The 23,471-nt window shown below is 41.0% G+C and overlaps 1 protein-coding gene across 3 annotated transcripts in view; it reads right to left on the bottom strand.

Moving 5' to 3' along the window:
- slc29a4a (solute carrier family 29 member 4a) overlaps nt 1-23,471 on the bottom strand; it is a 138,510-nt gene that overhangs the window by 100,197 nt on the left and 14,842 nt on the right. The window contains exon 1 of one of the 3 annotated variants that reach the window (XM_028814406.2): nt 7,427-7,657. The exons of the other annotated variants lie outside the window; for them this stretch is intronic. The gene's annotated coding sequence lies outside the window, so the exon portion shown is untranslated. Of the gene's footprint in view, nt 1-7,426; nt 7,658-23,471 lie in introns of those variants that run through there. 3 annotated transcript variants of the gene reach the window in all.

The raw sequence follows: 23,471 nt of genomic DNA on the forward strand, positions 1-23,471 counted from the left end.
GACACAAGGAGAGTCCTCATCATCAAACATTTAACAAGAAGCAGGGATGCAGCCCTTAGAGCAGGGGTGTCCAACTACTATTCTGGAGGGCCACAGTGGCTGCAGGCTTTCATTCTTACCATTTTCTTAATTAGTGTCCAGTTTCTCCTGCTGATTAACTTCTCTTGCCTTATTTGTAATTGACTTGCTATTTAAAACGCAGACCGCTTCATTGTTTCTTTTTTCTGAAATCAGCAGTCAAACGATAATGAGACACAAAATGAGCCAACATATGACCAGCTAACCAGTGTCCATCATACAATATCTGAAAATAAAGAAAGGTGAAGGTCTCAGTAATGTTGATCTGCTCAGGTCCGTAAAACATTTTGGTGGTTCTCTTAGAAAAAAGAAAAATCAACTGTTTCAGAAATGTCTGATGTGGCAGAACGAGAGCACCAGTGAGCCATGGAGGTAAGCAACAGGTTTAATTAACAATAAATATCTTCTTCTAATTTCAAAACTGGTTGGAGAGAAATAGGTTGGAGTTAGATGGTCATCTGTTGTCTCACTAAACATCTCATTTCTGTTTGGCTGTCATTTAAGGAAAAAAAAATCAAGTCAGAGGATGGAGTCTTTAAAAACACAGCAATTAAAGTGAAGGGAATAGAAGTCAGTTAACAGCAGAAACTGGTCCCTGATGAAGAAAAGTGGCAGGAAGGAAAACCAGCAGCCACTGCAGCCCTCCAGGATCGGAGTTTGTCACAAACTTGCCCAAATCAAAATATTTCAAAAATATCAAGGTAAACTCATGAGTCATTCATTCAAGTTATTTGTGAGGTGTTAAACAGCCCTGAGGTAGCTTAAGGAAGACCATTAATAATGCTCAGCATCTCTTCCTTGATGTAAATGTCCATGTAGAACAGAAGAAGAGTCCTTATCAAAAAAAACATTTAAAAAGCATTAGAGATGCAGGCTTTAGGGTATTAGCAAAAGAGTCCTAAGCTGGGCTGGTACTCTGAGAAATCATCCTTAATTTTGTGTCATGTGTGTACGCACCTGGGGTCCCCTAACAAGCTCAATCGGGGTCAGCACTACCACACTGGGGCACAAGGAGGTGTTGCCACTTATGCTATCCTCTCCTTTTTGCACAGCCTGGAGAAGATGCCCAGTGAGGGCACACCCACCCAGCCGTGACATCATGAGCAAGCCCTGCCCCTTCTGGTCATTTCACATTATAAAGTGGCAATCCAGAAGTAGTACAGGCTGGCTGCATCTGAATAAGAGTAGCAGTTTCAGAAAATGGATGGCTGGATGAGCTCAAGTGAATTCAAATCTTTTCAGCAACATTTTGACATTAAATTAACTTTTTGGCCATTTAATCAATTTATGATACAATTGATTATATTTCTTTAGGTTTTCCAGTTGGAGCACATGCAGGTCAAGTGACTTGCTCATGTCACTAGCAGGATTTGAGCCTATAACCTCAAGGTTTGAGGTCCAAAGCCTTAACCATTACACCACACTGCCTGCCATACTTTTAAAGTGTTGTTTATGCAATTTATAAAGCATTTTGGGTTGACGCTCTCTGTCAAAGGCACTATATAAGTCATTCTTCCCCTTGTGTACATTTTCATTCATTCACACCTTTGATTCACAGTTCCCTGTTTTATATACATTCATTTAGTGATCCACTACTAGTGATTAACAGGAAAGTTATGGCAGACATTGCATATAACATATTAACAGTTTATACAATGCAGTTTTATTTTTAGTGATTTGCCCAGAACTGCATCAGCATCTCCTGCCTCCTCTTTGTTACACCAGAAGCTACTGTTGCTTTTTTTTTTTCTTCTGATCAGTTTTCATATTCTGCCGTTAAATACACTTATCTGGAGCTGTATCAATATGTCACCTCTCCATTATATTACACACAAAAGCAGCCGCGCTGAGCCTGCCAGTCTCCCTAATTCTACTTCTTCCACATGCATTGCTGACTCTCATTAATGGCCGCCATCCATTTGCATTTCTAGTACAGAAACACCCTGCAAATTTCAGCTCAAATATCCTTTCAGCTGCCTCATCCCAGCTATACTCCGAATGTCTCTACTGCTCAATTTTAGGAACGCTGAGCAAAATGACAAACATGGCTGTTTGTTTTGTTTTATGGCAAACAAATACTGAGAAGGGCTGGCCTGCGTGCGGGAGACGATATTAAAAACTGAGAACTGACACTAAACAAGCAACAGATCTTTGGATTAATTCCACCTTTGCACAAACCAGTGAGAAAACTTTGAAGGGATGTGTTAAAGAAAAATTAAATTGACAAATATCAATTTAAAGCTTTTGTAAATTTGGAATGTAATCCATTTTTAAATCCACACAATTGAATTCAGCGGCAACAGACCACAACAGGATCACGACAGCCATTAGAATAATGAATGACCTCCATGAGCCCAGGGAGAACATACAAATGGAGCACAGCAAACACTTGAGCCCTGAATTGAACAGGAGCCACCATGCTGCCCACGTCACCTTATGTAATGATCAACATCACTGAGCCAACTGTTGGAATAATGCAGTACATTGTACACGATATTGAAAACAAAGATAGAAGTCACACACACACACACACTCAAGTGAGGTCCCAGAGATGCAGCATGTTTGCGAGTTAATCCTTAACCTTTAAGCTGCTCTGTCTATTTTGTAATGCAACCCCAATTTCCAAAGTATGAACGAACTGTAAACCATAAAAGAATTAGGCACCGTCACAGGAATCAGAATAAAACATCAGTGGGATTTCAGTTAGAACATCTTGGGTGGGGTGGGTAGACTCTTAAAAGTAAATGTGATGCCATAGAGCAGGGGTGGGCAAAGTCGATCCTGGAGGGCCGCAGTGGCTGCAGGTTTTTGTTCCAACCCAGTTGCTTAATAAGGAGCACTTATTGCTCAAGTAACACTTCTGCTTTATCTTAGTTATCTCGCTTGTTAAGATTTTGAACCCTTATTGCTTATTTTAGTCTCAAACAGCTGTATCCTCAGTTTTTAATTGTTCCTTATTAGCAATAAGATGCAAATGACAAAAGAAACCAGCAGTTCCCCATTTAGCTTGTTTCCATTTACACCTGTGTGTATTTATCATGCCCTAATTGGTTTAATTAAATACTTGGAAGGAAAGCGAAGAAAAAAAGTGAAAGACTGAGAATAACTCATTCATTTAAGGCCACAGATCATTTAGTGGAAATCTTTAGAAAGGAAAAAAATCCAGGATATGAGAATGACATGAGATGGCAGATTTAAAGCACTAACTAAGCAATTAAAGTAAATTATTGGCAAGGATCATTTTCTAATTAAGCAACAAAAACCTGCAGCCACTGCGGCCCTCCAGGACTGACTTTGCCCACCCCTGCCATAGAGGAACCATTTTGGGGTCCACATATAGGCTCCAGAAAGAACCTTGATTTATTTAGCTCTCTAACAGCCTTCATAACTAACCATAAATAGATTACAGTATAATAGATTTTTAAAATAGCAAAGGGTTCCTTATTTTTCAAAGGACTCTTGCTGTTTATAACAACACAGGCTCAGTTTAGGTTTTGTTGATCTGTCAGTTTTCACCTACTATATTAAAATTTTATGTTTTGTCCACCTCTCTATAAACCTCTCTCTGCTTTCATATACAAAGAACCCATCCCAGAATGAAACGGTTCTTTGCCAAGTGGTAGTTCTGTAAGGAGCCATACAAGTGCCTTTATTTTTACTAGGCTATCCATCTGTTTAAAACTGGTGAGATGCGTGTCAGAAATGCTTTAAAATCACAAGGCCATGATCAGCGAGAATACAAAGGTAACACAACCAAAAGAAAACAACAAAAGCTTTGCTCTTTTAAGATGCTCGTGACCAGTACAAGAGTCCCAGACACAGCCTCAGAAACAGCACCCCAGCTTCAAAAGACTTTTCATTATCTTTTGTGTCTTTACAAGTGGGGTTTTTCCTTTATGTATCGGCATAATTTCTTTCTTTTTCCTGCATTCCCCCTATTCAAGCTTTGACCTCCTCTTGTCCCGATTCTGACTGTCTAGCTGATCCCTTTTCATTCCACACCCAGGAGTGCCACAATATGGCCTCCAAGAACCACTTCTGGGTTAGGTTAACCTTCAGTAGTGCACCCAAGGCACCCAAGGACCCCAAAAGCGCTGCCCTCCAAAATTATGACTTCCATGCAGCCCTGAGGGAGCGCAAACCAGAGCCATACCAAGGGAACACTGCCACCTAGCGCACTGGAGGAGCACTGGCTTCACGAGGTAGTCACCCTCTGTCTGTCTGCTAGCCCAGCCTCCCAAATTGGACAGGGAACAGCAAGCCTTCTGCTGTCCATCCATAAAGGACTCCAAGCTGGGTAAGGAAACGTCATCCATTCTGGTCAGGATGCCACACCATCTGCATTGTCTGTCACAATACGTATATATAATTGTAAGCGCTATACTTTAAGCCACTCAAATTCAAGTTCAATATGCCATGATAAAAAGGCAGCATGGTGGCGTGGTGGTTAGCACTACTTCCTCCTGGGATCCAGTATCCTGGGTTCAAATCCTACACCCAGTTGGTATCTTTTTAAATTTTACATGTTCTTCCAAGGTACTGCGGGTGTTTCCTTCATCCTCAATGACATGCTGGATAGATTAATGGACAAGCACCCAATCTAGTAGAGCTTCCTGCCTTGCACCTTGTGCTGCTGGGATAGGCTCCATTGTAGCCCACAAACCTGAACTGGATCAAGCAGGGGTTACAATGTTCTTTTAGTGTTAGAATAAGGCAGGCAGTATGGCGTAGTGGTTAAGACGTTGCACTTCAAACCCTTTGTAGTGGGATTCAAATCCCCCTACTGACGCTCCCTGAGCAAGTCACTTCACCTGTCAGTAGAACATATGACCAATTGTACCTCATGTTTTGTAAGACACCTTGGATGAAGGTGTCAACCAAGTAATAATAATACTATTACAATGTACATCACTAGAGCTGTTTATTCCTTTATAATTAAATGTCCATGAGTAAAACATTCCATTTTAATAAAGAACAATATGAAGCCACCACTGCACAAACATTCTCTGGTAAAACAGAGAATAAAGAATATAATAATATGAGAGGAACTGACAAAAACACAAAACAGATTTGCATCTTCAAACTTTTCTCATTTTTGCTGCTAAAAAAGCTGCAGTTGAGATTTACACCCGTTGGGTTAGAATTTAAAACACTGTGGAGAAAGTGTAGCTTTATCCTGATTATTATTATTTTTCTAATAATTTTTTGTGGTTGTATCAATCTTTTTTGACAGGCCATGGAGCTCTTACTTTTAATGTATGTGTATACTGCATGGGTTTTCTTTTTGTGGTTCATTATATATTTTTTTTATTTTAATTCAGCTCTATGATGTGTTTAAGTGTATATTGTATTTTGAGTTTGTCAGTTCTATTTAAAAATGAATCATACATCAAGGTAAGTACAATAAGAATGTAGACATCATATGTAATAGTAGATTATCGAAAAAAGAAGGCATGCACTGTAAATCACTTGAGTGTAACTATCTATTCCAAATATCTTTAATTATTTTATTGCACAAGGTGCTTGGAGTCCAGTTGTTTTTTGTGGTTTTGCTCAGATGGACTTTGCTTTCTTCTTCACAGTCAATTGCAATGGCCATCATCCATTCATCCACTCATCTGTCCGGTTTTCTGCACCTTTTTGTTTTTCAACAGGGAGTCATTTTACACAATTATAGGACAAGAACTAACCCTGGGCCGGGTACCAGTCCATCCCCACATTCAGTCCTACCCAACTTTTACAGTTACCAGTCTAACATGGAATAAAGAAAAACCTGACTTGTGCACAAGTAAAACATGCAAATTGCACTCAGAGGTGAAAACTGAACTCAGGTCCCTGAAAATGAAAGCAACTAACCCCAAGACCTGTAGTTAGTTTAGTGACAGAGTTCACATTGGCCATGCGTCCCATTCAGTTCTGGTTTTCGTTTTGCACTGCCATTCTAGTAATGTCAGCTAGCTGTTGATGTGTCAGATACCCATTTTCATGCCACAGTCGGCGCCCTAACTCTCCAGTCTTGCCCATTCTCCCTCTGAGTTTCATTAATACCTGTACAAGACCTGCTGCTGTCTTCCTACTTAAACAGAATTATCTTCATAAATGATGCTGTCAGTGAGTGAGCAGTCAGTTATGCCAAATGGGCAGACATAAATGGCAAAGTGGCTATGATTGTATTTCAGCTCTGTACTTGTAAAGCACCTTGATACTGTGCTCAGTTAAGAAATGAGTAATAAAATTAATTTGGGAGTGCTGATTACTTTCTAAAACATGTGGTTTGGGAAACATTTTACAAAGAAGCAGTAGGTGATGCAAAGGGCCATCAAAGATGACAACAGAATCCTATAAACTCGCTTCTTACATAGTGCCTTTGCAACCTGTGATGGACTGACGCGCTGTTCCACGACTTGCTCCTGCCTTGCGCGCTTTGCTTGCCGGGACAGGCTCCAGATCCCCGTGACCCTGCTTACGATTAAGCAGGCTTAGAAAATTGTATGGTATGGAATGGAACGTTTGGGGGATTTTATTAATCTGTCTGCATGATGCAGCCAGACGGCAGAAGTGTGCGTACCAGCACGAGATGCAGACAGTAGAACCTCAAAGACTGCAAGCAACCAGCAATCCGCAAGGACAGCGGGTCATGCGCAGGCTTCGGTGTATGATGCTGGACACTGGGGGGCGTGTCCCCCGTTGTCTTGCTCCTGGAACAAGAGAGTGTATCGTCAAGAGAGAACATCTGACAACGAGAAGAAACTCAAGGGTGCGGACGAAGTGCTCCATTGTAGCGCCTCGCATCGACCGCCTTCCTCTGTCTTTTATATTACGGACAGGAAGAGCGTGTGGTCGCATTTGTTTTACTTGCAAGTTAATCCTACGAAATATCACGGTTTGTCTAAGAAGTGATCGAGTGACGTGGGACACAGGCGGTAACTTACAAAGAAACTAACAGCACAGTCGTGTTCCGTACCCTTATTGTTTAAGATTTTGCGTAACAGAAGGGGCGATTGATTTTTTTTCGTTTTCAATGTAATTACAGGAAATACTGATTATGGAAGAAAGTGATCGAGTAATGCGGGAAACGGGCACTTAACTCACATCAAAACTGATAGCTCTGGTTTTCAGAAATATTCCGTGTTCCAGGTTTCTGTCCCCTTAGTGCGCCTTTCCATCCCAACCCCAGCCGCTCCGAGTATTCAGACGGGACGCTCGCCACTTGCTTCCTAACAAATCTCAGAATTAATCTTGTTATTTTTCCAGCTATGTACATCTCGCCCTTGATCTCCCAGTCCGCTCTTTCGCCGACTCTCTGTCACGCTTATCTCGGAAAAACATACAACAGGTTATCTCTTACCTTTAACAGGCGTCTTCTATCCTTGGATTTGTTATAATCTGGTCACCTTTAAAATATGCTCGTGGTGTTTATCCAACTGGCCATCTCTGAACCCGAGCTGGAGCCCCATCTATCATAGAGGTCTGCGGATTCTTCGTACCCCCCGCCTCCTCCTAGGGTAAGGTGGCAAATTCACAAAAGAGCCGATCGCCGCCTCCTGCCGCCTCTCATCTCTCTCTCTCTCTCTCTCTCTCTCTCTCTGTCTCGCTCTCTCTCACCCTCGCTCCCTCTCTCTCTCTCTCTCTCTCTCTCTCTCTCTCGGAGTTCTGCCCGCGGCGAGGGGCTGTAGCGCTGGCTGGAGAATCTCCTCCCCTCCTCCACGCCTGCTGCACAAAAGCAACAGATAGATTAGCCCTCGTGGAAAATGTCGCATAGGATTACTTTAATTCAATTTTAAACGCTATACATAATCCTATAAAGGCGCTACTACATTGTCCGATTGGAAACCAAATCAGAATATCAGATCCATCGTGGTATGGAACACCGGACTACTATTAAAAAGCATGATGATTTTAAAATTCTACGGAACGTGAATTAAACGGTTAAAAAAAAAGTCAACATATCTAAAGACTTACATTACAAATTATTTGGGAATATCCTGAGAGTTTATGACAGCCTTCTCACCACACAAGGATTTCGCAGTTTTCATGATGCATACAATGTGCATCATGGCATTCAAAATCTATTAAGTATATAGTGTCTTTCATGGTGGACACCCCCAAAATGGTTTTACATATTTAATCTTTCACTACAAACTAACCAGTTCTTTGATAAATTAATTAACTACTCTAAATGGTCTCATTTTGAGTGAGTGTGGGTGTGCCTGAGTCTGCCCTGGCATGGACTGGAGTCCCATCCAGGTTTGGTTCCTGCTAGGACAGACTCTGGCCACTGCTACTCTGTATTGGATTAATCAAAGCTTTATCTTTATCTTTACCATGGACTCTGCCTCCCTGTACACATAGTCATTCTTAACGATGAAAGTCTCATCACCTTATCATCCTCCCATGAATGCCCTCATCAGACTGGCAGAACCTGTTCTTACACTTCATAACTACTTTGTTCACCAGGTCAGTGGTGTTGCAGTGGTTACTAGATCAGGACCAAGCTATGCCAACATCTTCCATCAGCCAAGTAGAAGAGTATTTTCTTTCTTCTAGGCTTTGCACTAGACCTGTACAAAACACATATCGGCAATTGTGTTGGTACCATATCTTGCTAAAGAAGCCAGCCACAGGAATTCATTAAGAATTTTACTAATTTCCATCTGTCTCTCAGGTTTATTGTTGGTGTTTCTACCATAGATCTACCATTTTTATATATCAGCTTTTCTATCAGCATTCCAGGATTTAAGACCTATAAGTCAACTAACACACACAGTGACCTTTTCTACGGCACCTTAAATACCTGGCATTCAAAAAAACTCTCTTCCATTTTCACAGTTCTTCTTCAGGGATGATGTTGACTTTTGTATGAGGAACGTCTTCATTGATAGAGGATACCCTTTTCATACTGTGGACAGGGCCCACGATAAAGCCAGGAGCAGATCTCATAACATTAACCTTTTAAGAGGAACGAACATCAATAATGAGATCCACATTCTGCAAGTCTTGCCAGTCCACCCTAATACTCCATCTCTCCCACAAGTCATCAAACAAAATTTCCAGATTTTATGGACTGTTCCTTCCATAGTAGCCTGTTTTCATAATTTCATCCCTTGATCTCCTTTCATCGACCTCCTAACATACACAAACCTCTCGTCCACAGCTGGATTCAAAGAGGAGAGCCAAATTCCTCTCCAAACATATTTGCTGTGTCATTATGTCACCAATAATCCGTTTTGTATTGTGTCTCTCTGGTAAATCCAATATAAGACAACTGGCTTCTTGTCAGTCTAAAGTAAGTGTCTGGGTGTCTGGTGAAACAGGCAGATGACTAGCAGACCATTTCAGGGAGCACTTCTAGCTGTTCCAAGCAAAGACCTTTCAAAGTCTATTGTAGAACACTTCACATCCCTCAATCGTGCAATCTTAAAAATAAAAGTGCCAGAGTGGTTCTTCAGGGCAATGACATAGGGGGAACCAGTTTTGGTTTCCAAAAGAACCATCCACACGAAGGTTCCAGAAGGAACCCATTTTTATTTGAATTCATAACATGCTCCATGCATAGCCATGAATATGATAACAGATTTGTGGAATATCATTGGGTCGGAGATTTTGACAAACATATAGTGCTTCCAGAAAGTATTCACAGCGCATCACTTTTTCCACATTTTGTTATGTTACAGCCTTATTCCAAAATGGATTAAATTCATTTTTTTCCTCAGAATTCTATACACAACACCCCATAATGACAACGTGAAAAAAGTTTACTTGAGATATTTGCAAATTTATTAAAATTAAAAAAATTGAGAAAGCACATGTACATAAGTATTCACAGCCTTTGCCATGAAGCTCAAAATTGAGCTCAGGTGCATCCTGTTTCCCCTGATCATCCTTGAGATGTTTCTGCAGCTTAATTGGAGACCACCTGTGGTAAATTCAGTTGATTGGACATGATTTGGAAAGGCACACGCCTGTCTATATAAGGTCCCACAGTTGACAGTTCATGTCAGAGCACAAACCAAGCATGAAGTCAAAGGAATTGTCTGTAGACCTCTGAGACAGGATTGTCCCGAGGCACAAATCTGGGGAGGGTTACAGAATATTTTCTGCTGCTTTGAAGGTCCAAATAAGCAGAGTGGCCTCCATCATCCGTAAGTGGAAGAAGTTCGAAACCACCAGGACTCTTCCTAGAGCTGGACGGCCATCTAAACTGAGCGATCAGGGGAGAAGGCCCTTAGTCAGGGAGGTGACCAAGAACCCAATGGTCACTCTGTCAGAGCTCCAGAGGTCCTCTGTGGAGAGAGGAGAACCTTCCAGAAGGACAACCATCTCTGCAGCAATCCACCAATCAGGTCTGTATGGTAGAGTGGCCAGACGGAAGCCACTCCTTAGTAAAAGGCACATGGCAGCCCACCTGGAGTTTGCCAAAAGGCACCTGAAGGACTCTCAGACCATGAGAAAGAAAATTCTCTGGTCTGATGAGACAAAGATTGAACTCTTTGGTGTGAATGCCAGACGTCACGTATAGAGGAAACCAGGCACCATCCCTACAGTGAAGCATGGTGGTGGCAGCATCATGCTGTGGGGATGTTTTTCAGCAGCAGGGACTGGGAGACTAGTCAGGATAAAGGGAAAGATGACTGCAGCAATGTACAGAGACATCCTGGATGAAAACCTGCTCCAGAGCACTCTTGACCTCAGACTGGGGCGACGGTTCATCTTTCAGCAGGACAACGACCCTAAGCACACAGCCAAGATATCAAAGGAGTGGCTTCAGGACAACTCTGTGAATGTCCTTGAGTGGCCCAGCCAGAGCCCAGACTTGAATCCGATTGAACATCTCTGGAGAGATCTTAAAATGGCTGTGCACCGACGCTTCCCATCCAACCTGATGGAACTTGAGAGGTGCTACAAAGAGGAATGGGCGAAACTGGTCTAGGATAGGTGTGCCAAGCTTGTGGCATCATATTCAACAAGACTTGAGGCTGGAATTGCTGCCAAAGGCGCATTGACAAAGTATTGAGCAAAGGCTGTGAATACTTATGTACATGGGATTTCTCAGTTTTTTATTTTTAATAATTTGCAAAAACCTCAAGTAGACTTTTTTCATGTTGTCATTATGGGGTGTTGTGTGTAGAATTCTGAGGAAAAAATGAATTTAATCCATTTTGGAATAAGGCTGTAACATAACAAAATGTGCAAAAAGTGATGCACTGTGAATACTTTCCGGATGCACTGTATATGGCTACATATAATAACACAGGCTAAGTTAAGTTTTTTTCATATTTGTTCATATCCTACTAGGTAGCCTACTAAACATAAAAGATTTCTATCTTGGCCACATATTAGGATTTTTTCAAAGCCCAAAGAACCAACTTGATGTGCAAAGAACTCTTCCCAAATTGGAACAGTTCTTTGTAAAGCAAGGGGTCTACAAGCAACTACACAACCCAGTAATCCATTACTTTTAAGTGTTGTCTCACTGATCTTTCGGTTATTGTTCTTTCACAGGGCTTTGAAGACACTTTTCTAAGAAAATCAAAAGAAGCTAAGCTCATTCTCACCCTGGGGTCACATATTTCTGACCAACTGACTTTTAAGTCTCTCCCTTCATCTTCTCTAATGGCAGCCATTTCTCATCATTTCTGTTTTCATCTGCCCCGGCTTTGTTCCTTCCTGTATTTGTTGCATTTTGCCTTTTTAGTTGCACATCTGATGAAGGATTACAGATGACCATTGTGTCTTTAACCTTCTTTCTTTTCAGCATTGGAAGTAACCTTTAGTCTTTTTTTCCTATGAAAAAAAGGCAAAAAAGAACAATAATAATCTAAGTGCAAATTCAGAAAATAAGGAAAGTAATAATAAGCCCGGACCAAGTGGAACTGAAAACCTTGTAGGTCCAATCGGGGTCAGAAATAAAAGACTTCATAAAGACGTTCAAAAACATTGGCGCGATACACATGTAGAGCAAGTTAAAGAATATGAAAGTAGTAAAATTCAAAAGTATCAAAAAAAAAGAAAGTAAAGATCGCATTAGCACTAACAAATGGAAATTATTACTCGGTGAAATAATGGAACAGTGAAAAGAGATCAAATATATGGACATAGATGATATGACAGAAGTATGTAGATATTGTTTGGCTTTAAACTTTAAGTCGGAGACTTGTAGATCGTCAAATTTGTGTTGCCATCAGGGAAAGTAGTGTTGCCTCCCAGTGAAGAGGCGTATATGCGAGAAATAAAAGATTTGTTGTTTGGTGAAAGTGAAATCCACAGACACTATATCCGAGTCTACAATAAACTTTTTTGCGAGCACATCATTCAATGCTCAAAGCGTAGATTAACACAATAATGGACCATACGCTATGAGAATCTGTGGTCCCGCAACAATTAAAGCTATGACAAGTTTAATTTTGAAGAAACCACAATTCGGTCAGGTTTATATTTATGATTACGGAGAAGCAATGCAACATAGAATCGAAAGAGTATGCAACAATTCCCATGAAAATAACAATCTCTTTAAATTGTATATCTGGAAAACCAAACCCGGCGGTGGGGAAGCGGAGGCCCCTAGTATTTTATTACGATAAAGACTGTAGGCATACCTATTCATTCAGTGCTCATAAAAAGTATTCTCCCTTCCATTATGTAAAGAAGGCCATCACTCAAATGTCAGCAGCCAAGCAACTCATAGACTGGTAAGGGAAGTAGCAAAGAAGCCAGCCATCACTTTGAAGGAGCTACAGAAGTCACGTCCTGAAACTGGGGTCCATGTGCATGAGTCCACCAAATAGAGAGCTCTCCACAACGGTGGCGTATTTGGAAGTGTGACAAGAAAGAAGCCATTACACAGGACAATGCCACAGTCATGACAAGGACTCAGCTAGGATGTGGGGAAAGAGTTTGTTATGTCTTAGATAGGGCTTTCTCTCTGGCTTTGGTTTACATTCTTTTCCTATGTATTTTCTGTTGATTCTAAAGTATTTGTAGGTATTCATATAATTTTTGTTAATATTGTCACGCTTATATTTAATGTTGGATCTCTGTATAATGTATTGATTTGTTTTGTCCTTTGTATGTAGTACCCCAAGAGACAAGACCTCCACCTGAGCCCAGGAAGAATGATTTCACAGCCTGGCAAAGGACCACTACATGCAGTGACTTTTAATTCCTTACTGTTAGAAATCATTTTTTCAGTTAGATCCAAACCAGAGGCAAGTGGGTCATTTTTGGGAACACTTTACCACTTTAAGCTTTCATAACTTAAAGGTTTTGAATACCCCAACAGGGTTGCCCTTCCATATTACAAATCCCAGGCAACCCTGTGGGTGCCCAAACTGGCACCCAATCATAGGAGCAATGCCACCTCTGATTCTTGGAGATGACTTGCCCTTTCATTAATTGTTCCTCTTGAACAGGATTGAAAAGTAGGATCTTCCCGGCCAGGTTGTGCCGCCATTTTTGCATTCCTTCCATTACGGTCTCTGAGCCAGATAGTGAATTTTTCTCAAATCTAGTTGGAATGCCAGTCCACCCACTCCTGCACTTACTGTATACATACATATCATCAAATATACGGGTGTAAACAGCCACCCTAACTCGATACAGACAGGCAAAAGAAAAAATTTTTACACACACAAAACTTGTTTAATTATCTTTCCTCGTGGGAACAACTCTACTTCGTTCCCAGCTTACAGTATAGTTCTGTCCTTACAATTGATTACATCTTGCCTGAAGAAAGGGCCTGAGTTGCCTCGAAAGCTTGTATATTGTAATCTTTTTAGTTAGCCAATAAAAGGTGTCGTTTTGCTTGGCTTTTCTCTACATGTCCTTACAATTCAAAGCACAACAAGGTCTTCTTCTTCTTCTTGGTTTCACCTCCACTCCCTTTCATATGCTGCGTCTTCTGCCTCCCGACTCCCGCTTCCCTTCAATAGTGGCTAACGTCCCTTTAACAGCTCCTGGGAGTGTCATTAGCATCAACTGGAATTACTCCCAGGTGTGATGGAAATACACTGTCGGACTCTTCAGCTCTCCCTGGCAGCTGCCATGGGAACCAACAAGGCGGCATGGCTCTTAGTGAAACCTCCGTACAGGAGAGTTGTCTTCTAGTATCCCAAAGAAGGTAACACCCCACAGGTGCTCTCTCCCCAGGAGGTCCCTCCATCCCGCTGGCATCCTGGGCAAACACCCGGGGCTGACCATCATGATATATATATAGGTATATATATATACTGTATATACATACATGCATGTTTAATAACTATAAAATCACAATTCAATCCCAAACCTGATTAATTCAATCCATGCTTGTGACGCTGAAGCCTTTTCTGAAAGTCCCCCCATATGAAATTTTCATAAAAGAAATGTACTGAATGTTGACTGTTACTTATTATTAAATGAAAACATTGCCAAATAAATTCAAACTGGTGCTCTGCTACACAAGTTGTATTGTAACATAAGTTTTTGAAAACGTTTTCTTTTCTGTTCAGATCAAATAATCTTAAATATTCACATGCAATATATGCTCTGCACTAACATAACATAAGATGTGTTGCATGTTGCTTAGCACATGCAAGTAAGAATCTCGCTGTATTCTGTACACGTGACGTTAATGGCCCCATAAAGAAATAATGTAAAGTTGCTGCATTACAAAACCATCCACATTTAAATTGTTCCTTAAATCAGTCACTGGTGTCCATTTACATTCCTGCTTGAATGCCGTGAGGCCTGCGTGGATCTTGAAGAACTTACTATGTTTTATTTCCTTTCAAGAAAAATGAGAATCCGAACACTCCGTATGGCATTGAGGCCTCTCTCCGGTGACAGTCTCCCCTGCACTCACTGGCTACAGACAGAGCAGGGACGCACGTGTGATTTGACCAGAAAAGCAAGCATGGGGAATTTTGCTGCTTACTTTTTCCGCCAGCCTAAAGGACTGCTGTTTCCTGTATGATTCCTGCTCGCTGTAATCTACGGCTATTTCTGAGTCGCATCAGCGTATCGATGTCTCAAGCACGTATTGTTACTTCGATGGATTGTGAGAGCTGCGGCTTCTTACTCCCAATAGTGTTTGAGTGTATCATGAGAACAGGTCCGATACGGTTTGGGCTTTGACGGTCTCAAGAGAGTTCGATTTGAAAGAAAGCCTATAAGTGGTGCAGTTATGAAAATTAAACGGTAAGATTCGTCGTGCTCATCCAAGGATGTGACACACTAAATTAAATTTGAGTGCAAAACACTTAACCGTAGGTCACTTTCACATAACAGTGATGTGTGTTGTGTGCTGACAGCTTTCAACTTCACATCACAACAGAGACAGTGAATAATGGTCCTGCCAAAGTGCAGTCAATTGGTAACGTCACACCTTAGTTCTAATTTTCAATCAGATGTTTAACTTCAGTCACGTGGTCATCATAAAGAATACAATGCCACATTTTGTATGGTCACTATTTGTATTATAGAAAAAAAAGATCTCAGGACTAACTGTGATACCTTGCCACAAGTGATGGCAGAAATGATTTGCGCAAAATTAAATTTGCAATGAAACATGGTGTTTCACGTCACATTTGTGAATTGCATTTCGATTCTAGTGAAAACTGTGTCATTCACGCAACCTTTAGTTTCTGCCTGGACGCATTTTCATGCATTAATTCTACATGTGTCTCACCTGCTATTAAGTTTTAAAGTAAAGATGTCTTGTGAGAAGCGCGCATATCCTCACCTAGGATGAGGTGGTTGCTAGGCAACAAAGAGGCGCTTGGCAGCAGCAGCCTCCTTCCTTATCCTAAGTTGTCCTGTGGAACAAACACAGTAAAGTGCACGATGGTGCATTTCAGTCTATCTTCATATGGAAAATATGTACTGTGTCACATTTTTTTAAATGTGAACGAGAAGTGTAAGTAGAATTGATCTTACTGATGTGGTCCGAGCAGCTGCAGAAAAAAAAAACACAGGTAGACGCGGAAATGTGAACAAGGCTTTAGGGAGTAATATTTCTTGTTTTCCATCTAGAAAAAAAAACCTTAAAGGTCAAAAAAAAAAACTTACAGTTGAGGGAAACTAATTTTAGTGTATGCTGTGTGGACTAAAAATAAAACACACTATATATTTTATGTGGTATTTGTGACTATAAAATGTGCTTTTCATTTTTTTGTTTTATGTTTTTTTTATAGATAACATGTTTTAGGTCATATAGAAGGGGTTAATGGGTAGGTACTAGGTCATATAGAAAGGGTTAATGGGTAGGTACTATACATCCCATAGTAAAAAAACTATATACCGAAATAAGAAATTGAACAACAAAACTTTGTACAATTTGACATTGAATGCAACTTTCACTGGGCCTGCTTTATATCATCAGAACCAGCCGTAGAAAGGATGCCACCCATTCATGACGGGCACATTCAGTGCTGCAAGTAAAGCAGCTGGCGTGTTGTTTGGGATATAGGAGGAGCACAGGGGTACCTGAAGCTGAACAAAAAAGCATGTCAACACAGGGAAAGCATACAAGCTCAGACCAGATTATGAATCCAAGTCCCTGGAGCTTTGCTACAGCAGAAATAACCTCTTTGCCACCATGTTTTCTATTTCAAATCATCTCCAAAGGAAATGTATTAGCTTTAAGTTAATTAGCAGACTCCCTGTGCAGTGTGCACAAGGGATTAAGATCTTATTAATATAATAAAAAAAGTTTAATGTTCAAATTTGGCTTCCTACAGTATCTGCAAACTAGTGGTGGACACTGAACCCCTCAAAGGACTACAGAGCCTGCAGGTCACAAGGGAGTGAAATAGCTCAGTTTATTAGATCACATGAAAACCTTTATTAACAGCAAAGTTTTCCATAACTTAGGCCTTCTGAAATAGGAACGCTCTTCAAAAGCAAACAACACAGAGAATATACTGCACTAGCCATGTTACCCAGCTTCACCCAGGAATATTCGTGAGACAATGGGTGTCAGTCATAGTGCCAGTGGTTAATTGGGTGTAGCTAAGTGCTTTTCTCTACAAAATATTTGTAGGTTTTTACCAAGGGGTAAACTTGTTGGTGGGCAGTGTGGTGTAGTGGCTAAGTGTTTAGACTTTAAATCCTAAGGTGGTTGGTTCAACTCTTGCTACTGATGCTGTGTGACCACTGTGCTGTGGTGATCTACATCACCAGTTTAGGCTCCATTTGGGAAAATAAATTAGATGTAACCAGTTGTATCTCAAATATTGGATAAAGGCATCGGTCAAATAATAAAAATAATATTATTAGGTCACCAGAGCTGCTTACTTCTTTATGATTGTCCATGACTAAAACATTCCTGCATTAGATTAATTCCTGCTTTTCCTTTAGTTGATGATCATTGAAAAGCACAACTTTACAAGAAAGTGTATTCTTCTGAAATGAAGCTGGCTGTCAGCTATATTACTTCTAAGCTGTGCTATGTTCCCTTTAGAACTGCCACACAGCTGTTATCACACCACCTACATCCCCCTCTCTTACTCTTTGGTAATGCACTCGGGGCTCCTGAAACTCCACAGGTCAACCCATCAAGCTGTGGTATATGTGTTGGTGCTTCAAAGAGCTCAATGCTTCATGGGGTTCCTCCACCCATCTGAAACCCTGCTCGTTGTTCATGTAAGAGTGGTTCACATTGTTCAATACTTCACACCAGGAGGTCAATGGAGCAGAATGGATAACCAATATGAGAGCTAAGATTGCTGGTAGTGAACAGCAAAAAACTGCTCGTGCTAGCCATTGTGCATTGCATCTTCCTTTAGCTACACAGAACCTTCTCTTCACATTTCACAATGTGATCATGTCTCTATTTTCCTGTCCAGGACACCACTCCTTCTTTAGTTGTCCATTCACTCTGTTGGTTAGTGGTGCTATGCACATGGCCCATCAATCACTTCTGGTCCTTCTTTCATTTGCATAATGCACCATCACAGTGTAGCACAGAACAAACTCACAAAGACACAGGAAGAAATGGGAAAGTTGTGTTGATACCCCACAGGTAGCAACCAGGCATGGAACCCATAGTTCTGGGTCCATGAGGCAGCTGTATTAAAATCAGATTGACTGGTGCCTTATCCAGGGCTCTTTCTACCTTGAATGCAGTGTTGCAAGGATAGACTGTGGCTCCTGGGGCCCTGAAGTGGGTTTGGCAGTGTTATCCATCCATCCATTTTCCAACCCGCTGAATCCAAACACTGGGTCACGGGGGTCTGCTGGAGCCAATCCCAGTCAACACAGGGCACAAGGCAGGAACCAATCCCAGGCAGGGTGCCAACCCACCGCAGGACACACACAAACACACCCACACACCAAGCACACACTAAGGCCAATTTAGAATCGCCAATCCACCTAACCTGCATGTCTTTGGACTATGGGAGGAAACTGGAGCACCTGGAGGAAACCCACACAGACACGGGGAGAACATGCAAACTCCACGCAGGGAGGACCTGGGAAGTGAACCCGGGTCTCCTAACTGCGAGGCAGCAGTGCTACCACTGCACCACCGTGCCGCCCCTTGGCAGTGTTATGTTATCTTAAAATAGAATATGGTACAATACAGGTTGGAACCCTGGTTCATTAGGTAATTACAGGTTGCCATAATGCATATCTATCTATCTATCTATCTATCTATCTATCTATCTATCTATCTATCTATCTATCTATCTATCTATCTATCTATCTATCTATCTATCTATCTGTCTACATGGGGGTCATAATAATGTATATACTTTTTATTTTTTATTGAATTTATTAAAAGCATTTAATAACATTGCATACAATCAAGTCAAACTTGACAAAGCTAAATTCAACCCTTACCCATGAGAAAGAGAGGGAGGCCAACAGGTTTTAAAAACATTTTGAACAGATCCTTTAAATGAGAATTTGATTTTTTTACAATTTCAGATAGTATATAACATCAGTTATCCACTGGCTTAACAGAGGTGGGCTAGGATTCTTCCAGTTCAACAAGATAAGTCTATGTGCTAACAGTGAAGTAAAGGAAATTACAGTTCGTTTGCCCTTCTCCACTTTAAGCCCATCTGGGAGTCCACCAAAGACAGCCATTAATGGATTAAGAATGGTTGTGAAACCAAGGCTGCCTGATAGGCATTTTAAAATTTTGGTCCAGAATGATGTTAATTTGGTCCACGTCCAAAACATGTGGCCCAGTGAGGCTGGAGCTCGATTGCAACGTTCACAGGTTGGATCTTGGCCTGGAAACATATTGGACAATTTTGCATGAGACAGATGTGCTTAGTAAAAAATTTTAAGTTGAATAATTGAATGCTCTTTGCATATGGAGCTAGACTGAATTCTATGTGTGGCTGCCTTCCACTCCATTTCTGCAATGTTAAGTAAGAGATCCTTTTCCCACTGTCCTCTGGGATCTTTTAATGGAAGGGACTTTAAAATGGTTTTATATATTATAGAAATGCTTTCTGAGTCTTCAAGACTGATCAATATTACCTCTGGATTTTTCCAAAGTTGAATCGAATTATGGCAAGGATGTGTAGTATGAAGTCTCAGATGATGTTGTTAGTTTAATGATTGCTAGCATCACCACATAGTAGACAGGATCCTCAGACAAAATGGCTGGGGTTAGCTCAAGACCATTTTAAAGTTGTGGTGTAAATTTGAGAATGTTACTGAAGTACAATGATGATGGAGAAATGCAATAGAGCTACCAACACATCTGACAACTGCACATATATAAGTTTGAAACCTATGGTGCCGTTTGTGATTTGCACAAGGGAAGATCTGGGCCTCGTACAGCAACAAGTCCTGCTTCTTCGGCAATGGAGTTAGAACAGTTTACACGCTCGTCACAAAAGTCCTAAAAGACTTAAAATTCATCCCTTCATATCTGTATAAATTTTAATATCACAGCTTTAGTACAGGTTTTTCTTTTGTTGAATTGTGTGTAGGCGGCATGGTGGCGCGGTGGGTAGCGCTGCTGCCTCTCAGTTAGGAGACCCGGGTTTGCTTTCCGGGTCCTCCCTGCATGGAGTTTGCATGTTCTCTCCGTGTCTGCGTGGGTTTCCTCCGGGTACTCCGGTTTCCTCCCACAGTCCAAAGACATGCAGGTTAGGTGCATTGGTGATCCTAAATTGTCCCTAGTGTGTGCTTGGTGTGTGTGTGTGTCCTGTGTTGGCTGGGATTGGCTCCAGCAGACCCCCGTGACCCTGTAGTTAGGATATAGCGGGTTGGATAATGGATGGATGGATGAATTGTCTATACATTTTTTAGCCCCCTATATATATATATATATATATATATATATATATATATATATATATATATATATACAGTATATATATATATATATATACTGTATATACTGTATACAGTATATATGTATATATATATATATTGTAGCAGTAGGGGGCGCTAGAGCTCCCTTGAACCCTCAGGTACCACTCCAAACACTGGGTAAAACTCCAATTATTATTTATTATATAATAATACTGTGCACAAAGCACCCTCCACTCCACACTACACATGCAATAATCAATAATCAATACAATAAACCAATCCTCCTCTCCCAGACGCGTTGACACCCTTCCACCCAGCTCAGCTCGACGTCTGGGATTTCCCATAGTCCTTTTATAGTCCTTGACCTGGAAGTGTTTCGCCCTCTCTGTCCATGTGACTAGGAACACTTCCAGGTCATATAACAACTCCATTTCTTCACCCCGGAAGCACGCCGTTCCTTCTTGTCATGTGTTCATGACGGACTTCCGGGTTATAGGGCACATAGCAGTCTGAGAGCCTCCCCACAGCGGCTCCCGGTGGTCCCCATGGTATCCAGCAGGGCTGCGCATACAAACTACAAGGTCCATAAGGCCCTGCTGGAATTTGGGGAACCTCCATGCTGTTGGGAGAGCTCCACCTGGCGGCCTGGAGGTGTTGGCCGGAATATATGGCCGGCAATCCCTCACAATATATATATATATATATATATATATATATATATATATATATATATATATATATATATATATATATATATATATGTAGTCACATGCAATGGAATTGTGCTAGAGGCTCTGTGCAGGAGAGTTGAATTGGGGGATGAAGCTCAGTTACTAACCTGGAAAGCAGAGCACTGACCTTACTCCCGGACCATTGCGGAACTCCCTTCCCTATATAAGAAATCTCTCTCTCTCTCTTTATATATATATATATATATATATATATATATATATATATATATATATATATATATATATATATATATATATATATCAGATCCACTTAGTCAAGTGTACAGTTAAAAGGGGCTGAAGTCTATTCAGATACCTTCTGGTGTAAAGCAGGTAACAAACTTGGACAGGGCAGTAGACCACTGCAGAGAGCAAAAACAATAAGCAGCCCAGAGACACTGGATTGCTGACCTAGTATAATTTCTCAAAAGCCTGTGTGATTCCCACATGGCCCAACATCTGAGAAATTTTGAATTCTTGAAAATGTCATGGAAGTGTGGGCCTTGGATGAAAGAAAGCTAATCACAAACCAAGTTAGGAAGTAAATTGAATTTTTGAAACTTCATCTTCCCTGAAAGAGAATGTGCTGATGCCATATAGGACCTCAAAGTAATTATGGCATATGAATCAATCCACCTTGCTTTTGGCTCCTTGCTGTTTCTTCCCAGATCACATTTTCATTACTGTACCAGTGTAATGGTCTACTAGCCCATTCCTCCCTTGTCTTCTTCTTGTATTTTGTCGAGTCTTTTTGGGTCTTTTATATATTATATAATACTAGCCGTCCCCTGAGACTCCCCCCGTGTAGTAGTGAAACAGGACAAAGTTTAAAAATCAATAAAAAATGTAAAAAAAATATATATATAATAATTTGTATTGAGAAAAATTTATATTGACAGCTTTTGCTTCCGAGGTCCTCTTGATATACAATATTTTTGGTTTTGCTTCCAGGAGCAAGAATGTAGCTGTGCTCTCTTTGCCAAAATATTAAAAAGTTGGTAAGGTATCTCTGGCCAAGTAGAAAGCAGGTACACTCCAATGTCAAACACTTACCACTGTATCTGATCGTGTTCAACTCTGATGGGAGTGCATCCCTTGTGTGGGGAGAAGAGCATGTGACTGTGATATCTCCGCCAATGAGCAGGTACCCTCTAAAACACACGTAGCACTGATCTCTCTCTCTCTAAAACATCAAATGTTGCTCCTTAACATTCTCTAGATGACAATGTCTGCTGAACAAACAGGTGTCGCTAGCTAAGCGGAGGCAAAGTATGCTCCAACACGTGGTGAGAGGTAGAGCGACTCGAATGGAGGCAGGCGTGTGAGTGAGGAGGTCCCCATCTGGCTCCCTACTCCTGAGCAGCCTGTCTCTCTCAGATTTGCACAAATAAATTGGCGTTGCAACCAAACTATAATACTTAGCGTGATGAGGGAAGTCACAAAGTCAATCGGAACATTCAAGCAAATTAAAGAAAAAAACCTGATCTAAATCCATTAACTCGTTCTCTCATGAAAAGCGGACAGACATACAGACAGACATACAGACGTTGGATTTAATATATATAGAGATAAATCAGTCACTCATGCTGCCATGTCTTATCCAAATGTTGTACTGCCAACTGACTGAGCAAGTAGCCACCTTTTTGTAGTGAGTACACAGTGTGAGGAAGCCACTGGCCAGACTTGAACATGGTTGAACATGGTTGCGGGAGTCCATATTTGTTTAGTCCATATTTGTTTAGGTATGAACACTTCTCCTATTTTAGTTGTTTTTTGCCTATTATTAGTTTTATTCTGCAATGCACCATCTCCTATCTGAAGCGTATTCATTTATTCACATTTCAAGCCCCCAGTGAGTGAGGGGGTTAATTGGATTGACAATCTAGTTCCTAGTTTTCTTAAAGCTTTTGCAGGTCTGCTCTTTTTTAATCCCCTGCAGATTAATTTCACTTTTTTCATTTACAGTTTTTTCTTTTTTTTTGCAGTTCTGTTAGATGTTTTCCTATTGATTTGCTGCTCTCAGGTGGTGCAATCACATGGTTGCCGAGCAGTGGCATGAAAGTCAGTTCTTGAGACCCGAAGGCAGCATAGTGGTGCAGCAGTTAGTGCAACAGGTCTCACAGATGCTGAGATCAAATCCTTCTCTTAGACATTCACTTCAAGGCCTCATGAAGTGTCTCTGAATGCTCAGGTTACCCACCACATCTTAAGTGTGTGGGTGAATATGGCACCCTGCCCAGGGTTGGTTCTCACTTTGTATCTTATTGCTTTCAAGGTATGGAAAACACAGGGTCAGGAATTAAGTTGAGAGAACAGACATCTTCATTTACAATACTATTCTTTTTTCCATCCATCCATCCCTTTCTTGATTTTGTCTTTTGATGTCTACTCATTGACAATAATGTAGTCTCT

Source organism: Erpetoichthys calabaricus, chromosome 11 (assembly GCF_900747795.2).
Source record: "Erpetoichthys calabaricus chromosome 11, fErpCal1.3, whole genome shotgun sequence".
NCBI classification, from domain to species: Eukaryota; Metazoa; Chordata; class Cladistia; order Polypteriformes; family Polypteridae; genus Erpetoichthys; species Erpetoichthys calabaricus.